At 41.3% G+C, this 16,992-nt stretch overlaps 1 pseudogene; it reads right to left on the minus strand.

Annotated features, from left to right (window-relative positions):
- Positions 1-10,559: 10,559 nt before the first annotated feature.
- LOC145391612 (uncharacterized) overlaps positions 10,560-16,992 on the minus strand; it is an 81,558-nt pseudogene continuing 75,125 nt past the window's right edge.

The following is a 16,992-nucleotide window of genomic DNA, read 5'->3' on the forward strand; positions in this document are numbered from 1 at the left end:
CGGGCGCTTAGCACCCGTCTAGCAGCAAATTCTCACCCCTTCTCTGTCCAACTCTCTAATGCAAGAGTTAACCGTTACTCTCAGTCCTTCATTTATGCAACAGGTCAACTCTGGAACTGCCTCCCTCTGTCTGTATTTTCTGCTTCCTATGATCTCCAGTCTATCAAACGCAGTGTGTCCAGGCATCTCGAAATGAATGGATCTTGAATTTGGCTCTCTCTTGTATTTTCTTTTTCTTTTGGAAGGAACAGTTTTGCGGGCTCATTGCCTTTGGTTCCTTCTTCGTCACATAAAAAAAAAAAAAATGGAAACAGAAGACGATCACAGGCTTATTTTGAGTGCGTCAGGAAGCTTCACAACAACTATCAACTGGAGATGATTGAAACCCAGAAGACAATGCTGAACATGATGAAGACGTTAAGTCCATCTTTTCCTCCATGGACTTTGAAGGATTTGACTCCGATGACGAAGGGGACCAGCCAACCACATCTCGACAGTGACTACAGAGAATGGGGTTTGGGTGCGCCGAAGACAGCATGCGTGGCCAGCAGAGCCAGTAGGGTTAGTGACCTAAACTTTTTTAAATTAATGTTTAGGAACGTTTCTTATGTATTTTTAATAACTTCCTGTATATGAGTACCAGAATGAGTGTCAGTAGGGTGTCTTATGGAGGGTTTGGGTAGGATTTGGGGTGAAACGGGCGACTTTGGAAAAAGTGCAGTCTAGTTTAGCACTTCATAATGGAAATATATGGAACGTAAAACGCGGAGGAGTATACCGCGGCATGTTTTCAGTCTACATTAGCCGTGTTATATGATATGAGGGAGGAGATATATATATATATATATATATATATATATATATATATATATATATATATATATATATATATATATATATATGTCTATCTATCTATCTATCTATATGTATATATACAGTATAGATAGATAGATAGACAGACAGATAAATAGTTGGATAGAGATAGATAGATAAATAGATAGACAGATAGAGAGATTGATAGAGAGAGAGAGAGAGAGAGAGAGAGAGAGAGAGAGAGAGAGAGTTGTTAATAATATCCATCTTCGGTACTTAATTTAAAGTATTAGTTCACATACAAAGTGTTACTCAAGTAAAACCATCTTTACATGATTGTACTCGAGTACAAGTACGGAAGTTTCATGTTCAAAAGTACTCAAGTATTGAAAGTAAAAATTAACTACTTATTTTTCAGTTAACTCCAAGCTATAAAAATACTTGCATTGTACCCACGCGCATTTTTATTCTTTTTTGGGTGTCTCTGAAACAGTAGTTCAGTTTTTAAAACCAAAATTGGTGGAAGGGTTGACGGATAGTCAAAGCATAGATTTATTTTTCAAAACGATAGATAAAAGGACAAGATCACTGGGCTAAGTCAAAGTTTTACCTAACAAGGTCAACTTTAACTGTTTTTATCCGATTTAGCCCAAACTTGAAGCAAGACTGATGGTAGGGCAAAAAAGAAGCGACTATTTTTAGAACACCGAGACAGAGGTCAAATTCACAGGTCAAAGTCAAATTTTGACTTGTGTGTCTAGTGTGCACAAAATAATTAACACAGTTTTGGTGGACGTGTTGAAAATCAGCCAAGTAGTTGACAGTTATGTTTTAGACAAAATGGGTTAACGGTCAAGGTCACAAACTTATTTTAAACAATTTTTATCCGAAATAAACCAGAGTTGGTGGAACGGTTCAGGATAGGACAAAGCCAAAGGGATTCGATTTTGAGAATCTTTTCATCTCAATATCACAAGACAAAGTCAACTCAAGCAGCGTTTATCCGATTGGAACCAAACATGGTGGAAGAGGTACGGTTCACGCAAGAATAAAGTAGGTCAGTTTTGAGAGTACTCCTCTTCTTCTTTCTCTTCCTCCTAGTATTTTTCTTCTTTCTTTTCGTGTTCTTCTCTTTCTTAATTTCCTCCTCCTCCTCCTCCTCCTCCTTCTCCTCCTCCTCCTTTTCTTCTTCTTCTTTTTTTTCTTCTTCTTCTTCTGAACTTCTTCTTTTCTTTCGCTTTCTTCTCTTCTCGCAGATCACGAACATCTACAGACACCGCCATCTCATTGCTATCTCTTTCCAACTTTCAGATTTTCTTTTAAAATTGCAAACGCCTCCTCCTCCTCCATCTTCTTCTTCTTCTTCTTCTTCTCCTCCTCCTCCTCCTCCTCCTCCTCCTCCTCCTCTTCTTCTTCTTAGATTATTATTTTTTTATCTTCTACTTCATCATCATCATCATCATCATCATTATCGTCTTCATCATCATTATCATCATCATGATTTTCATCTTTTCACCTTCTTTTCGTCGTCGTCGTCGTCGTCCTCCTCCTCCTCGAAGACTTTAGTTTCTTCTTCTCTATCTTCAACTTCTTCGTATTATCATCGGCTTCTTCATCTTCATAATCATCGTCATCATCATCATCTTCATCAATATCATCACCGTATTTTTTTTTCTTCTTCTGCTTCTTTTCCTCCCCCTCGTCCTCCTCCTCCTCCTCCTCCTCCTTCTTCTTCTTCTTCGTCTTCTCCTCCTCCTCCTTTTCTTAAGTTATTATTTTTTCCTCATCTTCTTCATCATCATCATCATCATCATTTTCTTCTTTATCATCATCATCATTATCATCATCATCATCTCCCTCTTCTTCTTTTCCCATTCCTTTCCTCCACCTCCTCCTCCTCCTCCTCTAAATTTCTTTATTTTCTTATTTATCTTCAACTTCTTCATATTATCATCGGCTTCTTCTTCTTCTTCCTCATAATCATCGTCATCATCATCTTCTTCATCATCATCATCACCATATTCTCCGTCTTCTTTTCCTCCTCCCCCTCCTGCTTCTCCTTCTGCTCCTCTTCCTCTTCCTTCTTTTCTTCTTCCTTTTCATCCCTTTTTTCTTCCTCTTTTCCTGCTCCTCCTCCTCCTCCTCCTCCTCCTCTTCCTCCTCCTCCTCCTCCTCCTCCTCCTCCTTCTCGTAGTTCATGCTTAAATAACTTACTGGACTTCTTCCATGATGTTTACAAATCATACGATGACTCAAGAGCAGTAGATATAATTTACCTCGACTTTCAGAAAGCATTTGACACTGTCCCTCACAAGCGTCTCATGAGAAAAATAGAAGCACATGGAATAAAAGGAAAGACGCAAAAATGGTTACAAGACTGGCTTTCAGACCGAAAACAGCGAGTTGTGATAAACGGAAAGGAATCCAAATGGCGTAATGTGATCAGCGGCGTTCCCTAAGGCTCAGTACTTGGACCGATACTTTTTATTATCTATATAAATGACATTGATGAGGGTCTAATTTGTAAAGTATCCAAATTTGCAGATGATACTAAAATAACCAGTAAAGTCACTTCAAAATTACAGTGGCAACAGTTACAAAATGACCTAAATACTTTAGCAAGCTGGGCAGAAAAATGGCAAATGAAATTCAACACAAAAAATGTAAAGTACTTCATATTGGAAGTAACAATGTCCATGCAAATTACAAAATGAACAATATTCAGTTATCAAGTACAGACAATGAAAAGGATCTTGGTGTGATAATATCAAATGACCTAAAACCAAGCAAGCAGTGTACCGATGCGGTTAAAATTGCAAACAAGCTAGTGGGTTTTATAGGAAGAACTTTCGAGTTTAAATCAGAAAACGTCATACTTGCCTTGTACAGCTCGCTAGTGCGCCCCCATCTTGAGTATTGTGTGCAATTCTGGTCTCCGTACTACAGAAAGGACATTGAAAAATTAGAGAAAATTCAGCGAAGAATCACAAAAATGATACCACGACTTAGAAACAAACCATATGAGGATCGCCTTGAAGAACTTAAATTATTTAGCCTAATGAAGCACAGGTTAAGAGGGGACCTTACTGAAGTTTTCAAAATCATGAAGGGATATGACAACTTAGACATGAATAAATATTTTGATATAGACCGGTCGAGTCAAACCAGAAGTAATGGCTGCAAAATCATGGGAAAGCGATTCCAATCCCACGAAGCAAAATACTTCTTCTTTAACAGAGTTGTAAATATCTGGAACAGATTACCCTCAGATACCGTGGACAGTATCTCAATTGAGACATTCAAAAACAAATTAGACAAGCATTTGCACGAGAATCCTCAGCTGACTCTTTTTCTGTCCGAATAACTTGCTTTTATAGCTACGGTACATGTAAGTTCATGCCCCTTTTGTCTACAAGACACCCCGTAAACAATGTACCCGTACATAGTGTTGCGTCGCGATATTATACGTTTTCAATTTATTCAGTGCAAACAAAGCAATATAAGCACAAATTAGGATCTGCACAGATAACCTTGAGTTAACGGTCACTACTCTTACTTTCGACCTGTGATGGGCTGTGGATCACTGAGGGTCCATGTTAGTCAAGTGACCACCATCGGGATTTTTTTTAATATACCAGGGGTCACTGCTTCAGGATGAAACTTGTGTACTTGTCCCATATGGGAGAGTTCCCTGTCTCAGTGGAGTGAACGGAGCTAGGGCCTGATTGACTGCTGCCTACCTTAATAGCGCCAGGCAAGGCTGCCGCACCACCCCTAAACATCCACACTGTGCAGTCCCCTCGTGTCTACAGGATACCCCGCAAACTTAACATAGCGTTACGTCACGTCATTATGTTTTTCGATTTACCCAAAGCAAATGAGGTAATATACAGTAAGCACAGATTAGGATCTGCACAGATAACCCTGAGTTAACGGTCACTACTTTTACTTTCGACCTGTGATGGGATGTGGATCACTGAGGGTCCCTGTTAGTCAAGTGACCACCATCGGGATTTTTTTAATGTACCAGGGGTCACTGCTTCAGGATGAAACTTGTGTACTGTCCCACATGGGAGAGTTCCTTGTCTCAGTGGAGTGAACGGAGCTATTGCCTGACTGACTGCTGCCTACCTAAAAACCGCCAGGGAAGGTTGCCGCACCACCCCTAAACATCCACTCTGTGCACTGCACATCCACACTGTGCACTGTGCAGTCCCCTTTTATCTAAGACACCCGTCTTACATATTTTTCAATCTCCCCAATGCAAAGAAAGCAATATAAGCACAGATTAGGATCTGCACAGATAACCCTGAGTTAACGGTCACTACTCTTACTTTCGACCTGTGATGGGCTGTGGATCACTGAGGGTCCCTGTTAGTCAAGTGACCACCATCGGGATTTTTTTAATGTACCAGGGGTCACTGCTTCAGGATGAAACTTGTGTACTTGTCCCACATGGGAGAGTTCCTTGTCTCAGTGGAGCAAACGGAGCTAGGGCCTGATTGACTGCTGCCTACCTTAAAAGTGCCAGGCAAGGCTGCCGCACCACCCCTAAACATCCACACTGTGCAGTGTGTAGCTTCCACGTTATGTCCACAGACTTCCCATTAACTCAATGTACCGTTTTATAATGTCATGCCGTAACTATTATTTTATTTGTTTACTTTCTCTTCCAGGTTACTCTGTCGGGTAGCTTATAGATAAAGTATTAAAGAATGTGACTTTTCCTTTCCAGTGATGCCTATAAAATTTCCATGTCAGTTTTTCCATGCTGCATGGTGGTTTTTCTCACTTTTTCTTGGAGGGTTTGGTGGTGGGGGGAGTCTACTTGATTTACTATCCTTATCCTTCAGCATGTAGAGTTAGATCTTGTAGTCATAGTTTTCTCTAACAAGCAGCCTCGAAAGGACCATAAGGTCTGTTGCTGTTTGGTTTCCTGTGTAATCCTGTGTAATCCTCTTCTTCTTCTTCTTCTCGTCGTCGTCGTCCTCCTCCTTACTTTTTCCCTACATTTTCTTACCTTTTTTTCCCGACTTCCAACACATGTTCTCTTTACCCCCCTACCTTTGCTTTTCCATCGCCTCTCTGTCTGTCTGTCTGTCTGTCTGTCTCTCTCTCTCTGTCTCTCTCTCTCTCTCTCTCTCTGTCTCTCTTTCTCTCTCTCTCTTTCTCTCTGACCGTCGCCAATGCCAGTGATTCTTCTCAAATCCCGTAAAGGTGTCTCTGCACGTCAGCCACAAACTTAGTCCGTAGAGTAGTGTGCCGCCACATGATGGGTCAAAAATTTTTGCCCCTCAGTCTGAAGCCACTCCCCCCACCCTAGTGTGAGTTTCATGTCATTTTTACCTCTGCCTTCGAAACTGTAGGTGATTATGTACCGTATAATGCATTCACCCGTGTCTGTCTTTCTGCTTAATTCTTTATCGTGTCTAATAAGATGTTATTGTATTTCTACGACATCTGGTGGCTAGGTGGAGAGTGGGTCAAGGAAGAGGTGGCTAGATTTTTAGTTGGTTCTGCATGCAGGAATAACTCATAATTTATTGGGCATTGACGGAGGTATAATTTTTCTGAGATTCTGTAGCAGGGCAGACTAAGACCGTACAATTAATTATCTGCACAAACCACGCTGGACGGAGGTTGGTCTATAAATCATAAGTTATACTGTCGCTGGGAGAGGTGTGAGCTCTTTAAGTGCTCCCCAGTTTTCGGGAGATTTCGATGGACCAGTTCTAATTATTCCTTTATTATTATTGTTACCATTATTATTACTTATTATTATAATTATTATTATTATTGTTATCATTATTATTGTTATTGTTCCTGTTGTTGCTCTTATACTTTTTCGAAGGATTTTTTTTTTTTTTTTTTTTTATGTGCTCGACTCTGGGCATAGGCTTCACACCCTGCTCCCAAGGCCCAGTAGTCCTCTTCCATATCATACACCTCGACATGTCACCACTTTGGCGCTAACACCCACCGTCCATATTGAATACATGCTAGGGCTGTCTCACACAGGACTGGTGTATTGGTATTAGCGGGGGTATTTTTACGACATGTCGGCGGGTCTTCTGGTAGATCGGTAAAGTCTGCTTTACATGAAATTCAAATCCTTAAACTATCCCCTGCCCCAGCGGGGATTTGAACCTGGGTCCGGTAGGACTGCAGCCCACCTCTCTGCCGATTGAGCCACCGCCTCCCCTATATCATTTATAAGTTACCATTCAAATTTGTGGCAATGCAAAGGGCATGTGTGTGTGTGTGTGTGTGTGTGTGTGTGTGTGTGTGTGTGTGTGTGTTTATTCTAAAAACTACAGTAAAATAACATTAACTAGACGGAGATATCGTCCAGTTTAAAACATCGAAGTTCATAACCACTGGCAAGACAGAGTACATAAGACTGTTCGAGAGGTGACTGGTTCTGTAGTATAAGAAGTGGGGGAACCAGTTAACACATTGGAGAGATGGACAGAAAACAGATGAGAGAAGGTAGGTAGACGGATGCTGCATGCTCCTCGAAACAGGGAAGGGATGCAGGCAGGCAATAGAAACGTGTAGTGACCAGTTTCACACACACACACACACACACACACACACACAAACACACACACACACACACACACACATACACACACACACAGAAACAGAGAGAGAGAGAGGAAAGAGCTACGTATTGAGGGAGTTACGTATTACTAGGGGAAAAAAAAAAAGAATTGGGGTGGTTTGGAGCACCTAAATTTATCTGGTATCTCAAGGCAAGTTCTGTGACCTATGCAAGATGGATTAAAGAGAGAGAGAGAGAGAGAGAGAGAGAGAGAGAGAGAGAGAGAGAGAGAGAGAGAGAAAGTCAAGGCCTGAGACCCGTATTGGTGAAAGCTGTTGTTGTTGTTGTTGATAGATGTGAAACCCCAGACTCATCCAGTCGTGAACTCTGTGGGGTGCAGGACACTGGCCAGTTTAATCGGTGGTTCACAAAGGTATTTTGCTGAATTTATGTTTGTGCTGCAATGTGGTCCATGTGGTGAATACGTGTGATGTGGTGTGGTGTTTGTGCTGGGAGAGAGGAGGGGGTGCATTGCTGTGTAGGGAAAGTGGATTGCCTATCTTTTGTGTTGGTTTTTGAACAGGAAATAGTGGTGTCATTGTCGATGGAAAAATGGACAATCCAGTGAAAAACTTTGCAGCTGTATAAAGATTAGCAACTGAATCTTTGATATATTATAATCGACACCCTTCATTTTGCCCCTATCGGATAAAATAGATTGATATATAAATAACCTCATGTCTTGCTGTGCAGTGAAAGGGTACACGTTAATTCTTGACTTTAATGGATTATTTTAAAGCGAGTATCGTCTGGCGTTGACTGGAAAATAAAAAAAAATAAAAAGTACTTATTTCTCAGCCAGATCGGAATTAGTGATAGATATTATGAGTGTATAGCAGTTTATACCTATGACCCTTATTCTCGATGTTCCCAAACGTCTTTTCCTAACTGTTTTATTTGGCTTATTACACTTTACTGTCCGCTTCTGTGCTAAATAAATCCTTGATATTTAAGTCTGTAGCAGTTTATATCTATGACCCATATTTTCGTCTGCAAAGGAAGCTCTCTAACACCTTATACTGTGCAGTTTATTTTACTTATTGCATCTGCCTGTCCCCTTGTGTGTTACATACTGTAAATACTTCCAATATTGCCATACCCTTCATAATTAACGCATACAAGGATATTAAACAGTCATATCCAAAAATAAATCGCTTAGGATCATGTGTACGGGAACTTTCTTTAACCGACGAGAATACCGGGCTGTCTCGGTGTCTAAGTATAAACGTTTCTGTAAGTTATCTATATGTATGTATGTATGTATGCATGTATCTGTCTATTTATCCATCATTATTTTATCAATCTAAGTCTTTCTAAGCCTGTATATAAAGCTCATTATATCAATTTCTCTACGTAAATGTATCTATTATTTGTCTATATCTATCTATCCACCTATCTATTATCTATCTATCCACATATCCATTATCTATCTGTCCATCCACATATCTATTATATATTAGGGAGGAGTGAAACTAGGGGTTAAAAATCAAATCACGGATTTATTGGATGCAATACCTACCAACAGTTGCCAATGCTATGGTTCAGTAATGATATAATATTTTATTGAGATAGGACTATATTTTCTGCCCTCTACCATCTATTTTTACCAACCTGTGACACAAATGACACAAATCCTTGGCATTCAACATATTATACAGCATAATATACAATTTTACATTATAATATGCATTGTACAAAATGTACATGACCCACTATGTGCATCATAAGCCAGCAAGCACAACACTTACAACAAAATCTAAAAAGTTACTGTCTGGTGCGATATTCATCCTTAGAGTTAAAAGTTGGCATGATAGCTAGAGCATGTATTCTTGCTCAAATAAAGCCATCCCTTGCTTCTTGTCCAACAACAACTATTGATGCCGCTGTGACTGCCTTTACACACCTTTCTACTGCTTGTGTATGACATGGAAAACGTGGAATTTCAGTGGCAAGAGTTGTTTCGTTACGAACCACACTTTCCAGGTCAGCATCGGAGATTGATTTTGTGATTGGAGATTCAGTCAGGACACACTTCTGCCAGTCAGTCAAATCATTGTATTCCTCGGCATTGAGATTGAGGGATGGTACTTGAAAATATCTGATACCACTTTGACGTGTCTTGGAGGCTTGAGCTCGCATGATTCGTCGAATGCCCAGCTTCCTGATATGTTGTCGCTCGTCGGTTACCATGGTCAGCAAGATGTTCTCAGGGTGGCCAAAGTAGCCGTTTCGCTGAATCACTGGATCAACTACAGCTTTCAGATCTTGCGACAGGTAGCGTGACCTCTTAATCTGCATCCACAGGTGCTTAGAGCCATCCTTGCATGAAGCTTTGGACTTTACTGTCAACCAGACTGGAGTGTAAACCTTCAGACTGAATTCAGCAATTGTTTTGAGATTATCGCTAGGCCTCTCTGTCGCAACATACAAACACAGAACTCGATTAGCCAGTGTGACCCAGCAGGACATAAGAAGTTCCCCTGGCGAACGATGTGACAAAGAGACAGAGTAATTGTCAGTGATTACTGCTTGGCAAATATCCATTAAATACTGCTGATCCGAACTCAAATCATCAACGTTGACATCTGGAAATTCACATGTTATTGGCTCAAAAACAACAATAGACATTTCCTCACAATTTGCCAATAAAGAACCGATTGACCCTGAGAAACTTCTTCGTCCTGTTGCGCAATAATACAGATGTTCGAACAAATGATGAAGAGGAAGTTCATTTCCACGGGGAAGGCAAAGAAACCACTGCAGGGGATGTTTGACATGTTCTTCAAGGAGTCTTATAACACCGCCCTTCTTCTCTGTGTTCACTGCAGTGCCATCCCACCCAACTGCCACCAGCTTCTGAACGTCTATGCTACTATCACCAAGAAAATGGATGATGGCCAGCTTTATGCTTGCGGAACTGCCACATTCAGTTTTAATGAGACCGAGACAGTTGGAGCCAGGCTCCTGTACCGGTACCAATGACATATGTTCCTCTACAGTCACTCTCTGGTGAGCAATGCCGTCAACTGTTTCGAGAGTCAGTGTTTTATCTTTTCTGCCATCAAAATATTGGCCCTGTATTAGTAAGACTTGCCGCTTCAGCACGGATGGTTTCACGATAATTCTGACGTTCTCTTCTAACTTAGCTTCTGTCGATGTCATCACTGCGGTCCTCAGATGTTACTATGGCATAGTCTTCCAAGACTGCAGATGCAATCTCTGCCATTGCTCTGTCTGAAACTGCATGTTGCTCCGAAGCCCTTGCAGTATTCTCGCAGTTCTGCAAGCATAAAGCTGGCCATTTGAGAAGCAAACTGTAGCACCAGTCAAGCAGGGCAGTACTCCCAAGGTGGGTGGAAAGCTGACGACAGGAAGAGCTGGAGCTCCCGTTTCATCAGTCCTCGGGACTAGTTCCTGACCATCCCACTTTGCTGAACTTTTTCAGTGTTTCAGTAACACAGAGAATAGGCCAGCATGCTCTCTAATACATGTTTCTCTAAGTGTCAGCACCAAACTGCATGCACAGCACACACTACACTTCCTTTTCAAAACTGAAAAATTAAAATGGTGCATATTAATGATGCCTCCGAGTCCCCAGGGAAGGGGACCATAAATGCCTCCACCATCCACCCCTCTCCCGGTGACAACTCTAAGAGCTGCCTGGAACCAATGTCTGACTCACTTCTTCATTTCTGCAACATTCGTGGCCTCTCCTCTAGCTTTCTCTCTGTTGAACATCACCTCTCCTCCTCTAAACCTCATCTTCTTTTCCTTACTGAGACTCAGCTGTCTGAGGCAACTGACAGCAAACCCTTTTCTGTATCCTCCTACTTTCTCTATACTCATTTCAAAGCCAAAGGTTGCTGTTGTGTATATGTATGCAATGACTTATCTTACTCTTGTGTTCCTGAACTTGATTATTCTGAATTCTCTACTTTCTGGCTTCGGCTCTCCTGTCATTCTCTTACTAAATATATCTGCGTTGTTTACTTATCCCCTAAATCTACTGACCAGGAAAAATTCTTCAATTATCTAGACTTCTAAGCTGGAACACATCCCGTCCATTTTTCCTTTCTCTGGAATCTCCATTCTAAGAGATTTCAGTGTTCACCACCACCTTTGGCTCTCCTCTCCTTTCACTGATCCACCTGGCAAACAAGCCCAGATCGTTTCTATCCTTAATAACTTAGAGCAGCTTCTACAGCACCCTGCCCATGACCCTGACTGCCTTAGAGAGAGCTCCAACATACTTGACCTCTTCCTTACAACTAATCCTTCTGCTTACACTGTCGATCTTTCCTCTCCATTGGGCCCCTCTGATCACAACCTTATTACCTTAACCTGTCCTATTGCTCCGGTACGCCCTGCAGACCCTCGACTGTGGCACTTTGGAGCGGCAGATTGGGAGGCCCTCAGGCAGAACTTCTTTGATTTTCCCTGGAATTATAATTGCTTCCATGGCCGGGAGCCATCTGAGTGTCCCTTGCGCATTACGGAGGTTATTCTCTTGGGCATGCAAGCATACATTCCTTTCTCATATCCTTTGACTAATACAAGAAAGCCTTGGTTTAATCACGCTTGTTCTAATGCTGTCCGCAACATGGAGAGGGCCTATAAAAGGTACCAGAGCCAACCCACCGATGAATCACATCTTTTTTATGTTTTTGCCCAGAATCATGCTAAGCCTGTTCTTCACTCTGATAAAATTAATTTCATCGGTACTAAATGCTCTCAGTTCTCAAACTCAAATTCTTCCTACTCCTTCTGGCACCTTGCCAAAAACCTTTCTAACACCTTTATCTCATCATCCTTCCCTCCTCTTTTCTACTCTGATGGCTCTGTAGCTTTTTCTTCTACTGATAAAGCAGATCTCTTCGTGCAGACTTTCTCCTCCAATTCCACCTTAGACGATTCTGATGCTGTTCCTCCATCACTTCCTCCCTCTGGCTTCCTCATGGCTGACAATAAAATTTCTTCAGCTGATGTATTTTCTGCCATCACTGGTTCAGTACTAACAAGGCATATTGGCCTGATGGGGTCCCTCCTGTTGTCCTCAAGAACTGTGCTTCTGTGCTTTCACCCTGCCTAGGTAAACTCTTTCGCCTTTGTCTGTCAACTTGTACCTTTCCTTCTTGCTGGAATTTGCTTTCATTCAGCCAGTCCCAAAGAAGGGTGACCATTCCCAGCCCTCTAACTATCGTCCAATTGCTTTAACATGCTGTATCTCAAAAGTTTTTGAGTCTATTCTTAACAGAAAAATTTTAAAGCATCTTTCCTATCACAACCTTCTTTCTGATTGTCAGGATGGGTTCCGTTAGGGACGCTCCACTGGCTATCTTCTTGCCTACCTTTCAGACTCCTGGTCATCCTCCTTTCGGGACTTTGGCGAAAGCTTTGCCATCGCACTTGACATCTCAAAGGCTTTTGATCGAGTCTGGCATAAATCTTTAATTTCCAAACTGCCCTCTTACAGTTTCTATCCCTCTATCTGTGCCTTCATCTACAGCTTCCTTTCTGGTCGATCTATAGCCACTGTTGTAGACGGCCATCGTTCTTCTCCTAGATCTATCAACAATGGTGTTCCTCAGGGCTCTGTCCTATCACCAACTCTCTTCCTTTTATTCATCAATGATCTAAGCTGCACATCTAACCCTATCCACTCGTACGCTGATGACTCCACCCTTGATCTTTCTATTCGGTTCCCGCAACTCCCATCCCAGCAGTTACTTCAACAAACAAGGGATGAGGTTATGGCACACCCAGTGTCTGACTTGGTTCGTATCTCTGACTGGGGTAAAGAGAATCTTGCTGTTTTTAATGCATCAAAGACTCAGTTTTTACACCTATCAAAATGTCCGAATCTTCCACAGGAGTACCCACTAATGTTTAATAATATCCAGCTCAAGCCTGCATCATCCTTGGACATGCTTGGGGTTTCATTTACTCGGGATTTATCTTGGAAAGATCATATTACATCTTGTAAAATCAGCCCCCAAGAGATTAGATGTGCTAAGCTGACTCCGTACCTTCTTTACCCCTGCACAGTTGTTGAGTTTATACTCGGGTTTTATTTGCCCCTGTGTAAAGTACAACTCTCATGTGTGGGAAAACTCCCCCCAAACAGCTCTTCTCAGTACGGTGGAGTCAAAGGCTTTTCGTCTCATTAACTCTCCATCTCTTTCTGGCTCTCTTCAACCTCTGTCTCTTCCCCACACTGTGGCCTCTTTATCTCTTTTCTTTCGCAGCTTCAATGGTCACTGCTCCTCTGAACTGCCTGCTTGCATCCCTCCACCATTATGGTGGGCGTGTAGCACCCGTCTGGCAACAAACTCTTATCCCTTTTCTGTCCAGCTCTCTAATGCAAGAGCTGACCGTTACTCCCAGTCCGTCAGTTATGCAACAGGTAAACTCTGGGACTGTCTTCCTCTGTCTGTATTTCCTACTTCCTGTGATCTCCAGTCTTTCAAACACAGTGTGTCCCGGCATCTCGAAATGAACAGATCTTGAATTTGGCTCACTTTTGTCCTGTTTTTGTTTTTTTCTTGGAAGGAATTGTTTGCGGGCTCCTAGCCTTTGGTTCCTTCTTACTCGCATAAAAAAAAAAAAATGTCTGCTGTGCAGCCTGAGAAGTACGTGCAGCAGGAAAAGGGTGTAATGCTTGTGAAGTACATGCAACAGTAGCAGATAATATTTCAGTTTCACTCTCTGTGCTTTCACCATGTTCATCTTCTACAGAACTGCTAAAGCTGCTTTCATTATTCTTTGATGTCGATAAACTGGCACCAGCTTCAAGGTGATACTGTGCTAGCCTGTCTTGTTCCTTCGACTTCCTTCTCATACGCTCCTGTAACTTCTTTGTAGCTATGCTGTCAAGTGGCCGTATCATCATCTTGTGTGTGGTTCACTGACCTTGAAGAAAGGACAGTTCAGAAATTGGAACCTTGCAAGACTTTGCACATGAACATGATGAATGGTTAGTACATTTGAATGCTGCAATGTCGAAAATCTTCCTGGCCTGCTCCTTGAAATCGGTGACCTTCTGTTCATACTGTTTATTTCTTTTCGACATAAGGTATCTCACAAGTTTGATATATTTATCGTGGTGATTTCGTATCAGCTGTATAATGCGGGTTGATGTCACAGCAGGTATTGATGCTCGGGTCCAAATTTCTTTAATTTTGACAGCCAGGACATCAGACACTTCTGCAAGTTTTTTTTTCTTTTTATTACTCTTCAAATTCAGTCTGACCCACTGATAGTCCATGAGCATGTCTTCAGTGGTTGGCAACCTGCGCAAGTTCATTCTATGAGGATTACCGAAAATTTGGCATGCCAGAGGTTTTCTCGGACGACGCCCAGCCATTTTGTCACCATGCTCCAACACTCACACTGCATAAGAAATGCAACAGAACATAGTGGGCTAAACAAACTTGAAGTATTATATGCATTATATAATATATACACTCAGGTACTCATAAAACACTTGAGAAGCATGTATCTGAAACTTTATTTGCCTTGTCCTCTAATGTTCTTGATATGACTAAACGACATTAAAAAAAAAAAAAAAAAATAGCAATTTTGGTGGAGGGCACAAAATGTTGGTTTTAGAATGCCAAATTTTACATGCAAGATATGTGGAACAAACGACGACCTTTAGGGGGTATTACTTGTCATAATTCAATTTTTCATTTTCTCATTCCACCCTATTATTTATCTATCCACATATGTATTATCTCTGTCTTTCTGTTATCTATTTATTTCTTTATACACTTATCCATCTTTCTATTCAACTCTATTTATCAATTCATCCATCTATCTCTTTTTCTATCTGTCTGTCTATCCGTTTCTCGATCACTTTTCCTTCCTCGCCTCCTTCCTACAGTTCTCAAAATACAATAAGAAAATTGGTTTCCGAATTGGTTACTGTTTGGCGTTATTGAGCAAACTTCACATATGAGAGAGAGAGAGAAAGAGAGAGAGAGAGAGAGAGAGAGAGAGAGAGAGAGAGAGAGAGAGAGAGAGAGAGAGAGAGAGGATAGGTGGATAACAATAGCTACAAATAGACAAACTGAGATATAAGACAGATTGGTATGTAGAGATAGATACAAACAGATTATTAGATATAAGATACATAGTTAAACAGATAGATGCATATAGATAGATGAACTGGGATCTCCCATCATTAGTGCCGAATCCAAGAAGAATAAAAGTAATACTGACTGTACCAAGTAGAACTGGCTATCAATGTAACGCGTGGCCTTAAATACTGAGTAATGAAGAACCGTGTTAAATGGTTCACGCTGGTGTAAGCAAGTTGCCTGTAGTGTATAATGAAGGTATTATAAAGTACGACCATTGTCTCAAAACAGTGTCAACAGTTAAGATCTTCATAAAAACAATAAAATCAAAGGACTTAGGATCTTGCTTCAATAATACCGAACCCCCAAAACAGTAAAGAGAAATGCATCAAACTGTCTGAAAACAGTGTCCGTGCTTCGGCCTGTGGTGTTGCTTAATTGCTTCCAAAGCCCAGAAGTGTCAAAAAATAGTAATTAGCTAAAGACATACACATATGGATGGCCTGAGCGCGCGTGCTCTGAAAGTCTAATGACCTAATAATGCTTAGAACATCCTAAGCAAAAATTTTATTGAATACAGCGTTTATCAAGGTAAAAAAAAAAAATGAAAAATTAGCACAAGTAGCTCTTCTGTTCATCTGAAAGGCGAGCAGGATTTGATGAATGAGGAAGGTGGAAGTGGTTTTCCATGGCCAACCCATGAGGAAACCTCTTGCATGAGGTGTTTGAGCAACAAAAAAGGGCATCATAATTTCATAATGTGACAAACTTTGCTCACCCACTCCTACGCTCAGCCTCGTTGGGGCCTTCTACGCCCCCGCGGGTGAAAGTTTGCTTTGCTTCCAATCATTTTTTTTTATTATTAAGGCCAAGACAGACTATCAACCCACCCCTACTGCTAATTCAGTTCACTAACACTTTTTCATCAGACAACCTTTCTTTTTCATGTTTTAGTCTAGCTTTGAATATGTTATGGGCTATAATAGATGAGAAACTCTTAAGTTTTCATAGGCAGAGAATACCATGTTTTCAGTTATTTTGCGGTGGCCGAATCGGTAGAGAGGCGGCCTGCAGGCCTAATGGACCCAGGATCGAATCCTGGCTGGGGCAGGGAACAGTTTAAGGATTTGAATTTCCTAAAAAAGCAGACTTTCCTGATCTACCAGATGACCCACCAACATGTCGTAAGAATGCGCTTGCTAATACCAATACACCAGTCCTGTATGCAACAGCCCTAGCATGTATTCAATATGTATGGTGGGTGTTAGCGCCGAAGTGGTGACATGTGGAGGTGTAGGATGATTACTGGGCCTTGGGATAGGTCACTGCCCCCGAGAAATAGGCCCTAAAGTCTTTGCCCAGAGTCAGACAAGTAAAAAAAAAAAAAAAAAAGATCTCACAATTGCTGCTGATGAAAAATATTGTGTAATTTCCTTCACTGTTTCCAACGTAATCTGAGCACGCGTGTTCAATTAACAGAATCCTACTGTAATTAAC

This window comes from Coenobita brevimanus, chromosome 19 (assembly GCF_032717465.1).
Source record: "Coenobita brevimanus isolate Jiangsu-jjx chromosome 19, ASM3271746v2, whole genome shotgun sequence".
Taxonomy (NCBI): Eukaryota; Metazoa; Arthropoda; class Malacostraca; order Decapoda; family Coenobitidae; genus Coenobita; species Coenobita brevimanus.